The sequence below is a fragment of the Pipistrellus kuhlii genome, unplaced genomic scaffold (assembly GCF_014108245.1).
Source record: "Pipistrellus kuhlii isolate mPipKuh1 unplaced genomic scaffold, mPipKuh1.p scaffold_m20_p_5, whole genome shotgun sequence".
NCBI classification, from domain to species: domain Eukaryota; kingdom Metazoa; phylum Chordata; class Mammalia; order Chiroptera; family Vespertilionidae; genus Pipistrellus; species Pipistrellus kuhlii.
Genome location: NW_023425551.1, coordinates 27,607,847 through 27,628,422, shown reverse-complemented (window position 1 = coordinate 27,628,422; position 20,576 = coordinate 27,607,847).

Sequence of the window (20,576 nt, the reverse complement as noted above, 5' to 3'; positions counted from 1 at the left end):
CATCTCTCCAACCCCACATCGAGGTGTGTCAATCTGTTCCATGCCCCCATGCCTTAGGTCTTGTTTTGTTGGTCAAATCATTTTGTTCATTAGATTCCACAAATAAGTGAAAACATGTGATATTTATCTTTCTCCGATTGGCTTATTTCAGTTAGCCTAATAGTATCCAGGTCCATCCATGCTGTCCCAAAGGCATTTAATCTTTTTTGTGATTTTATTTTGCCATCTTTATAATGGTCTCTATCACGGGGCCAATTAACGTCAGGAATCCAGATGAAAAATTCCAACAATATTTAGGTACTAAATTAAAACTTTAGGGCTGCCTTATTAGTTTGATACTCTTACATCCCCATCTCCTTCACTCGTAACCACCAATAGCTAGGTGGCCCTGCAGTGCACTGGCCCATTCCTTCTTCAATTTAGTAAAATTTTCTGATTCCATTAGCTTTACCCCTGAGTTATTTGTAGAACAGTTTCATCTTAACCACTATTGTCAAGACGCTAAAATATTAAAATATACATTTTTTTTTGCTCTTATTTATTTTGAATTAGCAGAGGCTTAGTAAGAATCTTGTCCTTCAAAGTCTTTTTCCTTACTGGAGTTTTCCAGTCCTTTGTCTCCTCTGGGAAAAAGCTGCTTTTAATGCAAAAATAAGAGAAAAATTGTCCTTAAATAATGCAGAGGAAACTCACAGAAAAAAAACTTGTCTGCTTAACAGAAATCAGAAGAAACAATGTTTATCAAATCACATTTCATTCATGAACTATTAAAATTTTTTTTTTTACAATAAAGGCCAAGTTTTACTGAACATTCCTTTGATTCTTAGTTTTCTCCCGTTAAAGGTGCCCTTTCTCATCCTCTGCATATACTGTTTATTGAGGGTCAGCTCAGAGGGAACAGGAGAGAGTGACTTTAAAAGATGAATACTTAAAGGTGACTGGGTGTGAGAACACAGATTTTTATGAAGACAAAACTGTTAATCTGATACCTGTTAATGTAGTGCTCTGATTCAACTTGCGATCTATTATATTCTGCCATGTGTGGGACTCCCTCACAAGCAGTCTCAAGGTTGACTGTAGAACATTGCTTTGAGCTGTGCCACACAGGAGATCAACTATTTCTGTGGGTTTCCCATTAGCACCTTGAAGGGAGTTTAGTTACTATTGCCCTGCTGAATAGATTGGCCTATCCCAAAAAATTGGCCCTAAAATAGCACCCATATTCAGCTTTATGCCATTAGAGACTAAAAAATTTCACACTTGCAGGTGGGATAGCTGAAAAATGGCATCGAATCTAGATACAGGGATAGAAATTAAAATGGATTTCAGCTTAGGTCATAACGTATCAAAACAACTTTTGTTCCAAGGTTGCAATCAAATGCAGTTTTACAAGTGTTGAAGAGAAGGAAAGTAATGGGTCTGGGTTTTTATGTTAGTTTTTGTTCTGGAAAAATTAGAAATAGCTGATTTACCATTTTCTTCCTTTTCCTAAGGAAATAAAAAAGGCCTTTATAGTTGAAGTACCAGTGACCTTTCCCAGGAATTATGCAGGCAGCCGAGCAGGCTGTTCTAATGACGATGGTGCAGTACAATCAGTTTTACTTGAAGATAGGCCCTCTGGGCTGCAGGGTAACTGGCTTAACAGCCTTTCAAGAGGACAAATCTGATACAAGACCTTAAAATGCACTTTAAGTATTTAAGTGTAAATGGGCAGTAGGGGAAAGACCTGTGGATCTACTGGGGTAGATGAAGACACATTTGCAAAAACAGGCAGCTACAGCATTGTTACTCCCCTACCCCCACCCCACCCAGAGGTTGCCCTACTTGCCAGCTAGTTTAGATTTGTGACATCTGGCAGTTTTTCCCCCCTTAATACTCCCAAGTCCTTGTCAGGTACTCTCTATAAAGCTAGTTGCCTTAGAAATATAGCTACATTTTCTTTGTTTCACATTCTCATTCTTCTCACCTTTTGCCAACTGCATTTAGTGAAATATCACCCCTAGAAGGAATATCTCATGCTAATTCCACCTGGAGCCTGGGGTTTGTTCCTACCAGCCACTATTTCCATTGTCTGAATGAAGTACCTGAATTGTAGCTGTGACTGTGCTCTACTTAAAAGACATCCCCAGCCAGCTAGCATAGCTCAGTGGTTATCATCAATCTATGAACCAGAAGGTCATAGCTCAATTCCCTGTCAGGGCATGTGCCTGGCTTATGGGCTTGATTCCCAGTGTGGGGCATGCAGGAGGAAGCTGTTCAATGATTCTCTCTGATCATGGATGTTTCTATCTCTCTCTCCCTCTCCTTTCCCCTCTCTGAAAGCAATAATCTACACCAATAAAAGAGAAATATGCAAGTTGATCATACCCTTACAACACCCACCAGCCAATCAGGAGTAAATATGCAAATTAACCCAACAAAGATGGTGGGTTAATTTGCATACATATGCACAGATCCAAGACTGAAGGCTCTGGCCAAGTGAAGACTGAAGACTGAAGACTGAAGGGTGAAGAGGCTTGCCTTTTCCACTGTGGCTGGAGAGGAGAAGCCTTAAGGCTTGGCATCTCAGCCGCCTCCAGAGCAAAAGCCTGGGTCTCAAGTGCCAGAGGAAAACCAGTGCCAGCAGCCAGAGAAATCTTCATGCAATGGACCTCTAGTAATAATAATAATAAAAAGATAACCCAACTCTTGATGTAAGATGACTTGTGCATGTAAATTTGGGGGCAGATAAAGCATCATGCTTAAGGACCCTGGTCCTCAACTCAAAACCACCTGTTGATATAATTATGTCAGCTTATGATGCTGTTATTTGTAGATCCACTTAACTTTTTCAAGCTTCACTGTCCTCATCTGGGATGTAGGAATCAAAATGACACCCACTTCATCGTTTTGTAATGATTAAATTAAATATTGTAAGTAAAGTTGGTGAGCACAGAACTTGGCACATAGTAAGTAATCAATAAAGCATGGTTATTTTTTACTGCACAATCCAAATATGTCTTCCATTTCATAATTATGAAATGGCAATTGCTATATTTTTGTGTTGAACTTAATATTATTATTCTTTTTAATTTTAAGAGAAGCATGGCTGCCACTAGTTGATATGAATTTAGATTAATTACAAAATAAAACAAAAATATTTGATTGGCTGACGGTGTGGTGGAGGTGGAGAAGGCAAAGTTTTATGAACCAGTAAATGGTTCTGGAAACAATTCAGAAGTTGCTTAATCTTGACTGGAATACTGAGCACTGATTTTCAGTCTTCTTCATCTCACGGCACACATAAACTAATTACTAAAATTCTGTGGCACACCAAAAAAAAAAAATATATATATATATATATATATATATATATTATATATAATATATATTATATATATATTAAAAAATATATATAATTTTTGCTGGTCTGATAAATAGGTATAATTTGGATTCCTTCACATCAATGGCTCTTGTTGTGTTGACTGTTGTTATTTTTTTATTTGACAGTCTAATGGGAAAGAGGTCAGTGCCCCTGATTAAATAGTCGGGTATAGCATGCTTTAAAAATTCTTGCAGCACACCAGTTGAAAATCACTGCTCTAGAGGAAAGAAGTTAGACCAAAAGTCCCAAACAGGGCTCAGCATTGTGGGAGAGCTCCTGGTAAGGTATGAAAGGCAAGCAAAAAAAAGAAAATTTCCAAACTCACAGACAGACAGTGTTGTAATATGTTGTATCTGAGCAAGTTCTAAAGCAGCTACCTGGATGCATTTTTTTTTAAGTGGGCCTTATTCTTCTCATTTGAAAACGGGACATAGATAAAAAGGACTGTGTATTAAGAAATCTCACTCACTCTGATGTCAATCAGTGGCTATTTTAAGATGAATTTAAGAGAAAGCTCTTGAGTACCTAAAGGTGCTTGCAATTTTTTCCTTTAACCTATACTTTTTGTTGTTGTTGTTGCAGCCAAAGAACCCATTGAATACTCAACCTAAACTGTCACTCATCATGTTCCCCAGAAACTTAATCAGAAAATTGGTTTTGCTTTTGAAAGGAGGCATTATTTTGTCCATTTAAAATGAAGTATTATTATAAATAATAAGTTATTTTGCGACAAAACTATAGACACTGGCACATTGTAAAAAAAAAATAAAAAGAATATATAATGGACAAGCTTATGGACAACCTAGAGAGAACCCTGTGGCGTGGTGTGGCCCTACGGTTATACTTGGAGGACCAGAGTGGAGGAGAGACGCGAGCGAAGAGGCTTCACATTCAGGCCTCCCTGCTTCAGGTCACAGGCAGCCTCTCCACTGGAGACGTGCTCTCACTAACTTCTCACCTGGTCTCTGAATACCTTCGTTTAAACTCGCTCATCAGTGCCTTTCTGTTTGACCTCGTCATCATGATGCAGAAATATTGATGGGTAATTTATAAGTGTTCTATCTATTTACCAGTATCTCTCCTTTCTTCTAGAGAGTGTTAACAAAAAACAAAACTCTTTTTCATCTTTTCAACCCCTTAAAGCTAGACAAGTTGAAAATGCAAAAAGTGAAAAGTATTAAGAGCTCATTATGCAGTGAGCACGGGTTCTCTTGGGGAAATCATTCCAGAATACCCTTGCATTTCCAAATAGAGAGCTGTTCGCCTCTCCTCTCATTAGTGGTCCAGCCTGAAGACAGCTGCTGGGCGCTAACAAGGCAGATCTCCCTTCCAGTTGCAGGCTGGTCCCCCAGGAATGAGTGGTGGTCCTTCGTTGTGGCTAATCATGCCTTTTTACCCGGACTCCACACCTGAGGTCTGGGGACTGAGTTAGAGGGACTAGAATTCTATAAATGAGGTTTCTGGTCTTGTCTGATTGCCCAGTTTCAGACTCATGACTGTCCTTTTTGAGAGTTGTCAGAAAAGTGGAACTTCAATGGGGAAGAAAGGGAAAATATAATGTATGGCACAGGAGCAGCAGAATGTGTGCTGTGTACAATGCATAGAAAAATCAAAGCAAAGGGCACCCAAGCCTTCACTCATTCCTGTGGGGATGTGGGGCAGAGCCCAGACTAGGAGGGAGGATGGATTCACCCTCCTGGTAACACTGTGGCCAACGCAGAGGGAGTGAGAGTTTCATTCAGGGACAAGGATCACTACTCAGTGCCTCTCAGGACAGGAGGCCCTGATTGACAGGCCCTTCCCATTTCTAATGTCTAAGTGACTCTGGAGTTATCACAGAAAACAGGAAGCAGAAACCCCACATTCTCAAAGTTCACCTGTTAACGCTAACCAGGTGGACCCCAGATTTCACCCATTTCCATTTCCCAGCACTAACCCCATCTCAGAGCCTGCCTCTGATTTTCCTCAGATGACAGTCCAGCAGTCTCCTGAGGTGAGATCCTCAGATAAAAAGGTACATTATACCAAATACTTATATTTAAAGAACAAGGAACCTTGATTAATTATAAGAAATATCAAATCCCCCCCTCCCCCAAGCACTCTGTAGAATGAGTAGTTGTGTTACAACTTGAAAATATCAATGAATAATTTGCAGCAGGAAAGTGAGAGGACAGGTAAAACTTAAGGTAATTATTATATCATAGTTTTAGTGTTTTTCAAAGCTGATATTTAAATTAAAAAATTAATGTGCATTAAAATGCATATTTTGGTGTATAACAATTTCAACACATAGATTTATGTAGCCACCACCATAGTCAGAATATGGAATCACCAAACCCTTCCCCTACTCCATGCTCCAGTAGCCACTGATCTATTATCATTCCTTTGTTTATACTTTTTTTCTGGAATGCCATGTAAATAAACTCAGCCCATATGTTACCTTGGAAAACTGGCTTTTAAAAATCAGTATAAAACGTTTGAGGTTCATCTACAGTTTTGTGTATATCTATCGCTGGTCCCTTTATATTTGCAGAGTAGTATGGAATCATTATATGAGTGAAGAACACTTTTTATCCAAATCCACTCACCTACTCAAAGACATATGGCTGTTTTCATTTTAGAGGATTATGAACAGAGCTGCTATAAAAACATTCATGTATGGGCTTTGCATGGGCATACGTCTTTATAAAAAGTTTTTACGTAAATACATAGGAGTAGGATTGCTGAGTCATATGGCTAAGTGTACACTTACATATAAAACACTGCCTGTTTCCCAGAGTGGTTAGCCCTTTTTTCATACCCACCAGCCATGTATAAGATTTACAATAGCTTTACATTTTTGCCAGTACATTGTCAGGTATTTTAAAGTTTAGCCATTCTCAAGGGAGCATAGTGGTACCTTATGTTTTTAAATTGCATTTCCCTCAAGGCTAATGATGCTGAGCATCTTTTTATGCTCTTTGCCACTCATATCTTCTTTGGTGAAGAGTCTGTTCAAAGTTTTGCCCCCCCCCCCTTTTTTAAATTGGGTTGTTTTCCATTTTGTTTATTTTTTTTTTTTTTTGGTGGTGGTGAGGGGGTGGGTCCTATATGTTCTGGGTACAAGCTAATTTGTAGATATTCTTCCAGTCTGTAGCTTATCTTTTCATTCTCTTAGCAATGTCTTTCACAGAGCAAATGTTTGGATATGTTTTAATTCCCCACCTTTATTGCTTTTTAAAAAATATATATATATTATTGATATTTTACAGAGAGGAAGGGAGATAGAGAGCTAGAAACATCGATGAGAGAGAAACATCGACCAGCTGCCTCTTCCACACCCCCTACCAGGGATGTGCCCACAACCAACGTACATGCCCTTGACTGGAATCGAACCTGGGACCTTTCAGTCCGCAGACCGACGCTCCACCACTGAACCAAACCGGTTTCGGCTTGAGTGTAAATCTTAAAAGGAGCATCCCACAAACCCCGTATAAGTGATTAGCAGAGTGAACCACACAGTATAAATAATACCTCCAGGAATAGACACTATTCCTAATTGCAGAAAGGAGTAATCGGTAGCTAGAAGAGCATTCTCTTTGACTGAAAAATAGAGTTGCAAGACAATGATCAACAATCTATAAGACTGAAAAAAAAAGTTTTAAGCACATCTTCTTCATTCCTGAAATCTGTTCTCAGGACACAAACACATTAATCTTGAAATTGCTGTCACTTCCTGAGACTATTTTATAATTCAAAATTAATGTTTGTCCGCATACTTTTAGGTTGCTCTCTAGAGACTAAATGTAGGAGAAAGGGCATTTTGTCAGGTCTTCACAAGCAAGGCTAAGCGGCAGAATTGAAGCAATTATCTGAATAATTCAATAAAACTCCTCCTTTATTTAATTATTCAAATAAACCCTTATTTTTCTTCCTTTGCTTTGGCCATGGAGACTTCTTTGTTATCTAATTTACTTATGAAAACGACAGGCTTTTTTATAAATAGTGGGAGCTTAAAGCTATTTAATGGTTAATGCTATTAGACCTTTATAATAATTAGTAGAGATTCTAAAACTCTGCTCTTCATAGCAGTTTTGAAGAAAATGGAAAAAGATGATGCAATCTCATGTTTTCACACATTTAATTTCTATCCCCTAAAGAAACTACTACTTGCTTCTAATTTCCAGCTGCCAACATCTGCAATTAAACACTGGCAAAACAATCACCCTCACAGCTGCGAGCAACATAGTTTGCAACAAAATGTCAAATGTGTTTTTTGAATGTTGAATAAAAAACCCCACTTGTTTTCATTTCAGTTATCACCTAACCTTTCTCTCAAGTAATTAATCATTCTGTTGACTAGTTTCCCAAAGAGATCACATGCTATTAGCATTCACTACAATTATGTTTAGTTAAGAGATAAAGGGAATACAAGAGAAATTCAACAGTAAACACAAGATTGAATTACAAAGCCTGATATCTACATGACCTCTGTGGTCCCCTCTAACTCTCAGGCCCTGGGATTAAAATCAAAGTAAGGTTTTAACCAGGTTTACAAAAAAATTATCGTCTTCACCTCTTGTGGCCTTAAATTCAAATTTAGCAAAGTTTACAAATGCTTCTCTAGGAATTGTTCAAGTGTATTATATACACTTAGTTTGAGAAATTGACTTGTCAATGCATCAGTCTTTCCTAAAATGTTTCTGAAATTAGTGTTGTCTGATCATACAGGTTAAAGCAGGTGTATCATTTTGCCCACAGAATTGTGGGCTAAGCAAAATAGCCAATTGAGTTGCATTGAGGGATGCAAATTAATGAAAAGGTCTCTCAGATTTTTATTTTAGGAGATTTGCGAATTCAAGAATTTTCTTAAAAAATGATATAATGAAATGGGACTGAAATTTCTCAATTTTCTAAATTCATCCAACTGCTATTTTTCACAACAGAAAATAATTATAATAGAAATAATAATCTAATTCTGTTTGTCTATCTTTTAAAGATAATTATACTTTATTTAGGAATTCTCTGAATAGATTTTCTTCAATCCTATTTGAAATGTAAGCATACTGAGTTGTCTGGAGTAAAAAAGAGAAGATAGTCAGAGATATAAAATTATGAATTGTTCCAAAGATAAAGCTCAAACTCCTTCCCCCACTAAACACACACATCCACATGCATATTTTGTCCGAGATATCAGTTTGTTAGTGAGCAAAGTAGTTTCCTGAGCTTTCTTACATGAATAAAATAAATAAAACTTAACAAGCAAGATCTACTTTTATATTTTGAACTATAAAATAAAGATGACAATGAAATTTTAAACTTTTGTATATATACTACAGGGTTGAATCGTTTTAAATTGCCAAATTTAGTATAGAATTGTTTTAAATCATTGAATTAGCTACATCATTATCATTACTAAGAACAAGTATAGTTCATAAAAGACATTTTATTTTCTTCCTTAATAATCCTTAGTGGCATGGCATTGAACATTTTTGTGGCTATAATTGATTTTTTAAAGATAAAGCTCTGACCTGAAACCATAAAACTCCTAGAAGAAAACATAGGCATAAACTCTGTGACATTGCTCTTAGCAATACTTTTTTTGGAATAAGCCTCCTTGAGCAAGGAAAACAAAAGAAAAAATAAACAAATGAGGCTACATCAAATTTAAAAGTTTTCGCACAAGAAGGAAACCATCAACAAAACAAAACAGACAACCTACTCCATGGGAGAAGATATTCATAAATGACAAATCTAATAAGGGGTCACGATTAAAATACATAAGGAACTCCTATGACTTTACACCAAAAACAATCAAGTTAAAAATTGATAGAGGATCTGGATAGATATTTTTTCAAAGAGTACATATAGATAACCAAGAGACATATAAAAAGATGCTCAATATCACTAATTATCAGGAGAATGCAAGTTAAAACCACAATGACATATCACTTCATACCTGTCAGAATGGGTATCATAAAAAAATCAATGAGTAACAAATGCTGGTGAGGATGTGGAGACAAGGGAACTTTTGTACACTATTAGTGGGAATGTAAATTGGTGCAGCCACTGTGGAAAACAGTATGATGACTCTTCAAAAATAAAAATAAAGTTTCCATTCAACCCAGCAATTCTACTTCTGGGTGTTCATGTAAAGAAAACAAAAACTAATTGAGAAATACATCTGCACCTCTTTGTTCATTATAGTATTATTTACAATAGCCAAGATATGAAGGCAACCCTGGTCTTCATCCATAGATGAATAGATAAATAAGATATTATATATATGGGATACTACTCAGCAATAAAAAGGAATGACATCTTGCTATTTCTAACATGGATGGACCTAAAGAGTATTATAGTAAGTGAAATAAGTTAGACATAGAAAGGCCTAAAAAGAAACCAAATGAATAAACAAAACAAAACAAAAATAGGCCCATAGATATAAAGGGCAAGTTGATGATTGCTAAAGGTGCGGGGCCATGGAGGGATTGCTAAAATAATTACTAAGAGGAGACAAACCATGCATAATGTGTGAATAAATCTGGTCCTGCATAACCTTTACCAAGGAAGTATTCTTCTCTATATATTTTATTCCCATCCAAATGCCAAGTAATATGAAGAGCTTGTTAAATACTTGTTGAAAATAGAAATAATGGAGAGATGCATTTGGTTCACACATCCCATTTGGGCTTCCCCTGTAATTTTCCAATAAGATAACCATAAACATATAATAAGATTTAATAAGGAAAGTCTAATAACACAGATAGGAAGAAAGAAAGAATGAATGTCAATGCAGGTCATTCTATTTGGGATGGGTAAGCTTGAAGAGCACAGGCACCTGTCACTTTATCTCTTTATGAAGAGCACATTTTACTGTAAATGCTTCATCTATACCTATTAAATGAATGAGTGATTAAGACAGAGGAAGATACCAGCAGCCCATCTTCTATTTCTCTGTAAAATGTTAGTTAACATCTAAAATAAGTAAAGGGGAAGGTGGTGTGTCAGAGTGAGCAGAGTGGGGAAGCCTTGAAAGAGTCCCAAAAGGACAAAGAGGAGAGAAACACCAGGAGAACTGGGAGGCATCAAGAACCAGCGGAAGGCAGAGACCATGGAGTCATAGTAGAGGCTTTTGGCCAGCAGTTTATTTTCTGTATCAGCTCCTGCAGGGGAATGAAGAAGAGAGCAATTAGGCTGGCTTATTCCTTCCAAGGATGACCTCACAGTTACCACAGGTCTTTGTTATCCTCTGTTGCCTAGGGGATTTCTCTATTAAACGCAGGGTGTGTCCTCATCCTGCAGTGCCATTTCAAATATGGATTTCATATTCCACCTGCAACATACCTCACCAAGGTGCCTTCCACTTGTAATGCCATTTGACTTGTCCTTCTAAGCAGTGACTCTGCACCGGGTGATGAAATCCACTATCCTCTTCTCCTGAGGACCCATTGGTCCCACAGTGCCTTCTCCAGTGGCAAATACCCTTCTGAACACCTTCTGCGAGAATCCCAAGTGTCTTTCCAATTTCCCTTCTTGCCATCAATCGACTTTCAGTGCAAATAAATGCTGGATTAGCAAAACTGCTGGGATGTGTGTGTGTGTGTGTGTGTGTGTGTGTGTGTGTGTGTGTTTCTATTAGAAAAACCTGTTTAACCTGGTTGTGTTCAGTTAAACCATTCATCTGGAAACACGTGGTGCCTTTGTGTGAATTAGAGAAAGATGCCCCTTTCTAGCATGTCAGTTAGGAAAAAGTTACCCCTCTGGGCCAGGGAAACTTGAAAAGAGCAGATGGTGCCTTTATGTTGAGAAAGAGGTGCTCTGTCTCTTGGGAAGGGGCAGCTCCGAGCTAGGGCTCCCACACTCAGCAGAGCCCAGGTGGGACGAGGTCTCTCACAGACAGCTTTGACTGGGATCCTTGTGCAGAGCGGAGGCCTGATGGCTCATAAACTGACTTGTATATAATTCTGCATACATTGAAGTTTAAAGAGATAGTGACTACAGTGCATCCATAGGAAAGTCATTTTAATGAACTTATTTTAGATAATAATCTAAATACAGAAGTGGGGGCTATTTTCCTTTCCATAGTCTACCCTTTATTTAAAAAAACAAAAAACACAGCAATGACAATATGGCAGTTTTGCAGTCTCAGTGCTCTGTATTACTTCTGTTTATCCTTGTTTAAGTTATCAGACTGAATGTTTTTGTTTATAAACGTGAGAGGAAAGAGAACAGCCAAAATATTGTGCCACTAAAAAAGCCCATTGTTCTGAATAATAAAACTGCCAGAGAAGGTAAATGGCACATCAGGGCACGAATTTATTTAAAGAAGATAAAGGACTTTGTTTCCTCAAACTCTCTGATGGAGACACTCAATCAAACCCCAAATCTGAAGGAGCAGATATTAGATGTCAGATGCATGGGTCACTCATTCATCTCCCCCTTGCCTTGATGTAAGTCAGTGCAGAACAAGGGAAGAGTCCGCTGTAATTAAGATGCACAGACAAGTCTCAGCACTCTGGGTGTTGACAGTTGCCTGAAGTAGCAATCCCTGATGTGTTGGAGCACAGCTGAAGAGACCTGATGATGGCAAACAGTATTAAAGGGGCGGGGACAGTGAATAAGTAAGGTGAGATGTAATATGATTTTCTTCTCATCCATCTCTTGTTTTTCCCTCCCAATGCAGGCCCAAAGCCTTTAGGAGAACATTTTGAAAACATGAAAAATGACTCTTTTTCAACTTTGCTACTTTTGAAACTGTCTTCATAAAGACTCAAAAAGAACGTGATGAGCCTTTCATTTCAATATTTTAATTGGCTTCACCTTAATTAAGTGAAACTCTTTAAGGCCAATTTGATGGGTTTCTTTGGGAAATTGTCCTAAAATCCAAATATTTATAATTCCCAAACTGCAAGAATCTCATATTTATCTTATGGCCCCCTCTGAATGGGGAGAAACAGTTTAGGCCCCCAAAAGACATTCATTCTTTCAGTAATGCAAAACCAATTCAATTTCAATCATCTGAAAAATTACTCAATTAAAGTCTACTTTCTGAACGCAAGTGATTGCCATCCTGGAATAGCTTTCCTTCTCCTTGGCCTTTTCTGCAGGAGAGCTGATAAGGAGCTGACGGGGCTGACATGTGTGTACAAACACACACGCTGAAGTAATGCTCCTGGAGGGAATGCCTCTGTACTCACATATGTTGCATGTGATGTTGCAAAGACCTTGGGTGTTTCTCTCTCTCTTTCCCTTTCTCTCTGTAATAACTGTGTTTATGCATTCCTTGTAAATTTAAATCCCAACAAATTTCAAATATCCAAAATGAGTTATTTACAAAATACATTTTTAAAGCTGAAATTAGGAGAGGAGTTAGAGCAACTCAATCTTTAATAGAAACTTAATGAATGCCTGTGGTATTCTGGAATGACTCAGACACAATCTTGGTCTCAAGCAGTATACAATCTAGTTGGAAAAAAACTAAGGTGAGGATGCAAATAATTAAAATATCGATACAAAGCAGATGAGAAGAGTCATTCAAGGGTACAAACAAGGTGAAATGGGTTCAAAGGAGGGATTGCTGGCCTCCTTTTGGAACTGCAGAACAATTCTGTGAAACTAACATTTCAGATTGGCATGACGGGTAGAAATATTTCATATGTGAAGAATAACATAAGCAAAGGCATAGAGAGGAAAGGGCTACATGGTGGGTAATTTCTTTTGGCTCGACAGTGGGGTATATACAAAGCATATTAGGAATGAAGACCAGAATGTTCTTTCACCTGGGAGCAGTGTAGACTCAAGTGCAGTAAAGGAAGAAATGAGTGTGTGTGTGTAGGGGGGGGAGGGAGGGGGGAGAGAAGGAGGGAGGGGGAGGAGTTGTAGCAATCCAAGAGGCAGAAAGAGGAACTCAGTAACAGCAGGAAAAGCAAAGATGTGAAAAACTTTTTAAAGGACTGCTTGCTATAAACACTGGTGACACATTAGATGTGGTGAAAAGAACCAATGATGTTTGAGATTCAGATCTGTGTATCAAGGGATGTTGCCAAACAACTGAATTGAGAGGCAGAATTGGTTGTGGAGGAAACAAAACCACTTTGTTCTGAGATTTGGTTCATTTGAATACTTGGTGGGATGGCCAGGGCAGAGGGGCTCTTTCCACCAGACACATCAGGGGGTTTTATTGCCTCTGGGGATGTAAGCTTGGGCTTTAGGGGCTAGCAATGGACATGTATATGGGAAAGTGTATTACTAAAGGAGAGAGAAAGGCAAAGGGGGGAAAAAGATTGAATTGCTTTGATACCTCTCTCAAAGGGTATACCAGGGAGTTGAATGTAAATAAATCAGATTAATTGGGAAGTAGGAGATCTTTTTTAGCTTAGGGGGTCACTGACAACATTGAAGATATATTTTGGCAAAGAGCTGGGAGTGGGGACAGAGGAAAAGTTCTGAGTGAGGAATGGATAATGTAAGAGAGAGATGAGAGATCTTCATCTGTTATTAGCTTCTTTTGTGATTTGAGCCATGATGTGCTATTAAGTGACCCAAGTTGTATTAGGGTGACCAACCATCCCAGTACACCGAGGAAGGTCCTGTTTTGGCACTACAAGTGTGCATCACAAGGAATTCCTCAGCTCGGGACAAACTGGGATGGTTGGTTACCCTATAACTCCTACTGTGACTTCTGGCACTTAGTAGGTTTTCAGTAAGGATTTGTTGAGTGAATAAAAAAAATGTTTGACAGCTCTGAATTTTTTTCCTAATTTTGCAAAGATATTTGATAATATCTGTAGTAGCCGGAACATGAAGTTTGCTTTGACAACCAAAGGAAATAATGTATATGAGAATATTTGAAAAAAAAAGAAACACTATATAAATGTTTGCAAATATAGAATAATTTATATTAATTTTGACATACTTTTGACTTATTTAAAAAGCATACTATGTCCTGGCTGGGTAGCACAGATGTTTAGAGTGTTGTCCCTATGCACCAAGGTTGTGGGTTCAATCCCTGGTCATGGCATATGCAAGAACCAACCAATGAATGTATAAGTAAATGTAACAACAAATTGATCTCTCTCTCCTTTCTTTCTTCTCTCTTTAAAAATCAATAAATAATTTTTTAAAGCATATTATTATTTGTTGAAGTTTTCACTTCTCTCTCTCTCTCTCTCTCTCTCTCTCTCTCTCTCTCTCTCTCTCTCTCTCTTTGTTTGTTTTGGCAACCAACCTCTCATTTCCGGTGATCTGATATTGGCACTGAAATTGGCACTGAAATTTGTAATTAATTTTGTTTATATGGCACCCAACAACTAAGAGCCTCTAGGCACCTAGCCAAATACTTCATTAAACATAGTCATTAAGTAGAGGAAAGGAGTCAAGCAAATTCCTAAACCAGCAAAAAAGATCAACTGGCAGACAGGGGAGAAAAAAGGAATTGCACAAATTTATTTAAATATCAATTGAGAGAATTGTATCCACTCTCTAGGGACAAAAATTTGGTTGTCTAAAGTTAAGCTTCCCATTCTCCTGCCCTTTGGATAACAGAATCCTTGAATCATGGAATTTTAATAAAAATTTCCAACTTTTTATTTATTAAATATATTATTATGTTTTTTTACTTATTATCAGAATCTTTTGTTAAAGCTAAAAAAGAACTTGGAGGTCATTTCATCCACCTTCTTATTTGATATGTGATTTTCGTAGGAAGAACTCTGAGTGATATTTTATTAGCATGAAGAAAACGGACTTTTATGAGCCTAGCTTGACTAAGTGAAAGGAGCTCTCCCACCTGAGTTAGGAGCTCCTGGCTTGTTTCATGAGATAGACAAGGGACAGATCAGGGTCTCTGACCAGACTCTCTCAATCCCTCCATTCACATACCTGCTCTATCTTCCTACTAGATCTAACCACAGTCTCTTGGCCCTGGGGTATTTTGACTCAGATTTATCCCCCAAGAATTGTTCTGTGAGGAAGACTTATTATCTGCTTTACTTTCTTTATCTTTTCTCAGTTCTCATTGCTTTCTTTTTCTATTAATAACTATATATTTCTAGGAGTGGTAGATGGGATATGATTCAGAAAAATTAATCAAGGACTTATTTTTTTTTCTACAAGAAAATTGGCCCACTCATATTACCTTTGAAGATTTCCCTGGGAGACGTCCTATGTTTGGTATCTCCTACCTTTCAAGTTCTATTTCCACAGCAACAAAAGAGTTTCTGAAATTAGAACTTCTCCACGAATAAATTATTATATGATTTGCAGAATGATTATTCATTTTAAAACTCAAAATTCTAACACTACCATGCTATGGTAACATATTTTAATAAATTTCATGCACACATTTGACCTGGATAAGCACATTGTGTCACGTTTATGTGAATCCTGTCATATAATGTCTGATTGTCTAATTGTACTGATCAAACGATAATTCTGATATATCAATGCATGATATTATTAGCAAGAACATATTATTTGCTATCATATGTATTTCATGCATATGTAACTTGTCATATAACTAGCTTGTGTTAAATTGTGACATAAAGATACCACTCCTCACTTTCCCTAGTAGAGTCTTGAAGCTTTAATTTATAGAGGTGTCTGTTGCTGAGAACACCTTAAAATGTTGCTGCTTCCAAAGCACTCCCACTCAAAAGAAGGTGGAAAACCTGAGGGTAACTATATGGAATTGTATATCAGACTCTGAAATTTGCAGCACTGGTCTGTTTGGTTGAGAGTGAAAGTGCTGGAGTACAAGGAGCTCTGACATGGCATCAGAAAACCTAATTCACTTCTGACTCAAACTCTTTACTAACAAATTGACTTTATGTATAAGTGCCTTTTGTCTCAGCTTCTTTTTATAGTTCTTACTAGAGGCCCAATGCATAAATTTGTGCAAGAGTAGGCCTTCGCAGCCATGGTGGCTGCCTGGATCCCCCCCTCCCAATCCAGAGGCTGCAGCACCAGCTTTGTCAGGAAGGTCACTGGGAAGGATGTCCTGCTTAATTAGCGTATTATGCTTTTATTATTATAGATAACTTTATACACTGAGTGGCCAGATTATTATGATCTCTGAATGTATAATAATCTGGCCACTCAGTGTATATCTTATATAATAAAAGGCTAATGTGCAAATTGTCCCCTTGACCGGGAGTTCGACCAATAGGCAGACAGGCCATCTGCCTACGTCCCCTCTCCCTAACCAGGCTGACCAGACCCCACCCATGCACGAATTCATGCACTGGGCCTCTAATATATATGTATATACACTGAGTGGCCAGATTATTATGCATTCAGAGATCATAATAATCTGGCCACTCAGTGTAGATGCCAATTGCATACTTTTCAGTAAATGCTAACATGGAATTTTTAAGGCAGGTCAAATATAATGATGTCTTATAGTTAGTCACTTTTTGAGAGCTGCATCTATTTCCATCAAATTTTATTCTTAGAAGAGTACTGGAAATTCAGTTATTCAGAAAACATTTTTCCCTTGGGTATCTTGGATAAAACATTATATATATATATATATATATATATATATATATATATATATATATATATATCTCACAAGCTCAGTATAAGGTTATCTTGTAGTATTGGCTATAGGTTTCTGAAACAGAATTGCATTTCATTCTCAAAACTAGTTTTACAGCTTAGTAACATGTTTTTCTTTTTTCCTTTTACAAGGAAAAAATTTGGTCACAATCCAGCTGTATTGTTCATATGGTATTCTCTTAGCTGGAATTTGCTCCATAGGGTTTGAATCTTTATTTTTCAAGTAAAAAAAGTCAAACAAGCATAAAATTATTTGTAAAATGTTTTCCTGTAAAATTTATGATTTATTATGGGAATGGGGGGATGAGGACAATTATGTGATACCATAATCAATAATAAATAAATAAATAAATAAATAAATAAATAAATAAAATTTATAATTTATTTTTCTTTTTAAAATTTCTTTAGCAAAATAATGATGATGAGGGCTGTCTGGATGCCTCTGTTATTTCTAATTTTAAGCTTCCTAGAAAAATTAATTCTGTTTTTTTAAGAACACCTTAAGGGATTTGTTACAGTAATTTTATTATGTGGAGTTAAAATATACACTGGACTTCACACTTGATAAAATATAGTACAAAAATAGGTTTAGATATTTTCCTCAATCTAAGTATGCCCCCCCATCTTTAATTTTTTTTCTATTTTATTCTTTCTCCGCCCCCCTCCATGAAGATAGTGAATTTTTACAAATAAAGTAATTGTATATAAGTAAGTTCTATTTTTAATTTCAGTCCCTGGATCAAAATCCTTTAAAATATAACTTGCCCTAGGACATTTGGGTTTTACTTTCATATCAAAGACTTCTTTCTAAACCTATATCAATAATCATGCTGAGTGAACTTCATTGTAGTCCTTTCATCGCCTACAGAAAAAGGAAGGCTTTAGTTGATACTGTCTGCCTTTGACTTTAGGACAGATCCCAGTCTGCACATCATGGGCAACATCCTCGCATTTTATCATAATCTTCTTTCTTCCTCCTCCTTCTCCTCCCCCTCCTCCTCCCCCTCCCCCTCCTGCTCCTCCTCTTCCTCCCCTCTCCTCCTCCCCTTCCTCCCTCCTCCTCCTCCTCCTCCTCCTCTTCCTCCTCCTCCTTATCCTCCACCTCCTCCCCCTCTTCCTCCTCCTTCTCCTCCTCCTCCTTTTCCTCCTCCTCCTCCTGCTCCTCCTCTTCCTCCCCTCTCCTCCTCCCCTTCCTCCCTCCTCCTCCTCCTCCTCCTCCTCTTCCTCCTCCTCCTTATCCTCCACCTCCTCCCCCTCTTCCTCCTCCTTCTCCTCCTCCTCCTTTTCCTCCTCCTCCTCCTCCTCCTCCTCTGCTTCTTTCTTCTCCTCCTCTTCCTTTTACATTTCTTTGGAATCATTATTGAATGTGGTGGCAGATGGCATGTCTCTCAGTGAAATCAAAGGCATATGGCAAGCTGTTTTTAATAGTGCCATGCCACCTAAGTTGCAGTATTTATATTTCAAAAGAAAAAAATAACTTATTCTGTGAATCCCAGCTTTGACTGTAGTCACAATGAGCACTTAGTTATCAAGCACCATGCATTTCGAGGTTTTTGAAAGATTGTTTGGAAACCCTCTTTTGCCGGTAATGAGCAGTCTCACGTTTAGAAAGGTGGGTATTTGTTCTTAAATGGATCTGACAATTCCAAGAGACCAAAAAAGAAAGGTGTTTTTTTTTAAAAGTCACCTTAATAGGTTTTATAGCTTGAGAAAGAATATGAAATTTTCAAAACCACGTTTTCCATTTAGGTTAAGAAAACAATACACTCACTTTAGATGCAAATCCTTTTGCCATTTTCCTTGTTTTTCTGTTTATTCATTAAATTATATATGGATCAGAAATTGGGGGTTAAAAATTTCGTAAGTTATTTATGCATACACATTATTAATTCTATATAAATAATTCATTTCAGAGTATTAGTGGTTAAATAAAACTAGAACAACAATCAGCGTTCTAAGGAGAGGACTACTACTCAGTATTTTTCCCTTCTCATAACACAATAAACCTCTGTCTTCCCAGAAGACTAGAATCAGCCTTCATGTTAACTCACACCATCATATCTCTCTGGAGTCCACATTTTTGCGTACAGAAAATCAGCACCATGCAACAGGGACAGCTGCTGTGATAGCAACCCTGTAATTGTCCTGGGCTGGACTCCCAAGAGAGGAAAGGAGACCGGGGTAGAGAAAGGAAATAACACCAAAGCTTAGAGACCAATTTTTCTGAGGACCTCATGCTTAAAAATTTTGGCATTGCATATATTTGAATTCAGGGTTGACATTTGCTCTTTTATTAAGTGAAAGAATGTTGCAATTTTCTTTCACCTGCATATACAGATATTTTTTTTCCATTTTAATGGAATTATTATTATTTGCTAACAAGTCTTATGGCGTTTGCAGAGCAAATCTCTGAACACAAGCTGTTACATCATGCCTAGTTATCACAAGACGGGTTGATAATCATCGATTTTTCTCTGCTTCAAATTTGACAAAGCCCGCAGAAACTACTATAAACATTTTCCCTGTCAGATCGCTAGTCCTTTATGAAGTGCTAAGTATTTATTTCCAGGAAGACTCATTGTGTTTATCTTTGTGTATCACAGTTGTTATGCTAAAATTCAGAAAAGGCCACTACTGTAATGCTGTTTATCTACTAGTTCACCTCCTCCCATTTGCTGTTTGTTATACCGTTGAGATACACTAAAGGGTTTCCAGAAACACCTTCATTTAGGATGAAATCCGGTGTTACTCTGAAATTACTTGACTGCTAAAAGACCCAGGAGTCCACATAGATAGCACAATGTCTCTGATGTTTGGTCTCTTCTGCCCAAATTTTGGCAGGTAGGAGAGATTAGCCTCTTTGTTTTTATCAACTAGAATTACTCACATTGACATTCTGTCTTGTTATGATATATCCTGATATACACAGTTGGAGCATGTAATTGCATGTTTTGATAATGAAATTTAAAAAATGGCTATTTGGAATATATTAATATTCGTATAGCATCATGGTCAAAAGCACATAATATGAAACGAATTGCCTGGGTTAAATCATGGGCCCTCCATTTATCAGCTTTGAGACTTTAGGCAAGTTACTTTACCTCTTTGTGCCTAAGTTTCACCACTAGCACAATGAAAATAATAATACTTTTCTCACAGAGTTATTAGAAACATTAAAAGAATTAATGTATATAAAGCACTCAGAACAGTGACTAAGACATAGTAAACACTAAATAAAAGTTAGCTGTTTACCCTTTAAATATGGAACAGAAAAAAAAAATGTGATCCAATGCTTATGGAACATATTGCAGTATAAGTATTTCATTGTCCCTGTAATTAATCTTAGCCTTACTTTTCTCATTTGTACAGTGGGGATGATAACAGTTGCTTAAGGGGAATTACTGTTTATATTAGAAATAAAGTATATAAAACTCTTTGACTAGTCCCTGGCATAGAGTAGGTATTCAATAGAAGTGTTAGTAATTGCTGTTACTCATATTTGCTAAGCCCCGTTCTCTCTAATGTACTGATTTCAGAAGCAAAATATGTATGAAAACACCCTTTCTGTATTTTTATTGAAAACAAACTTATGAGGGATATATTTAGAAAAAATTCAGAAATATAGAGCAACTGATTAAGTCAATGTTGTATCTCTTTATCAGTCTGTCCTGGC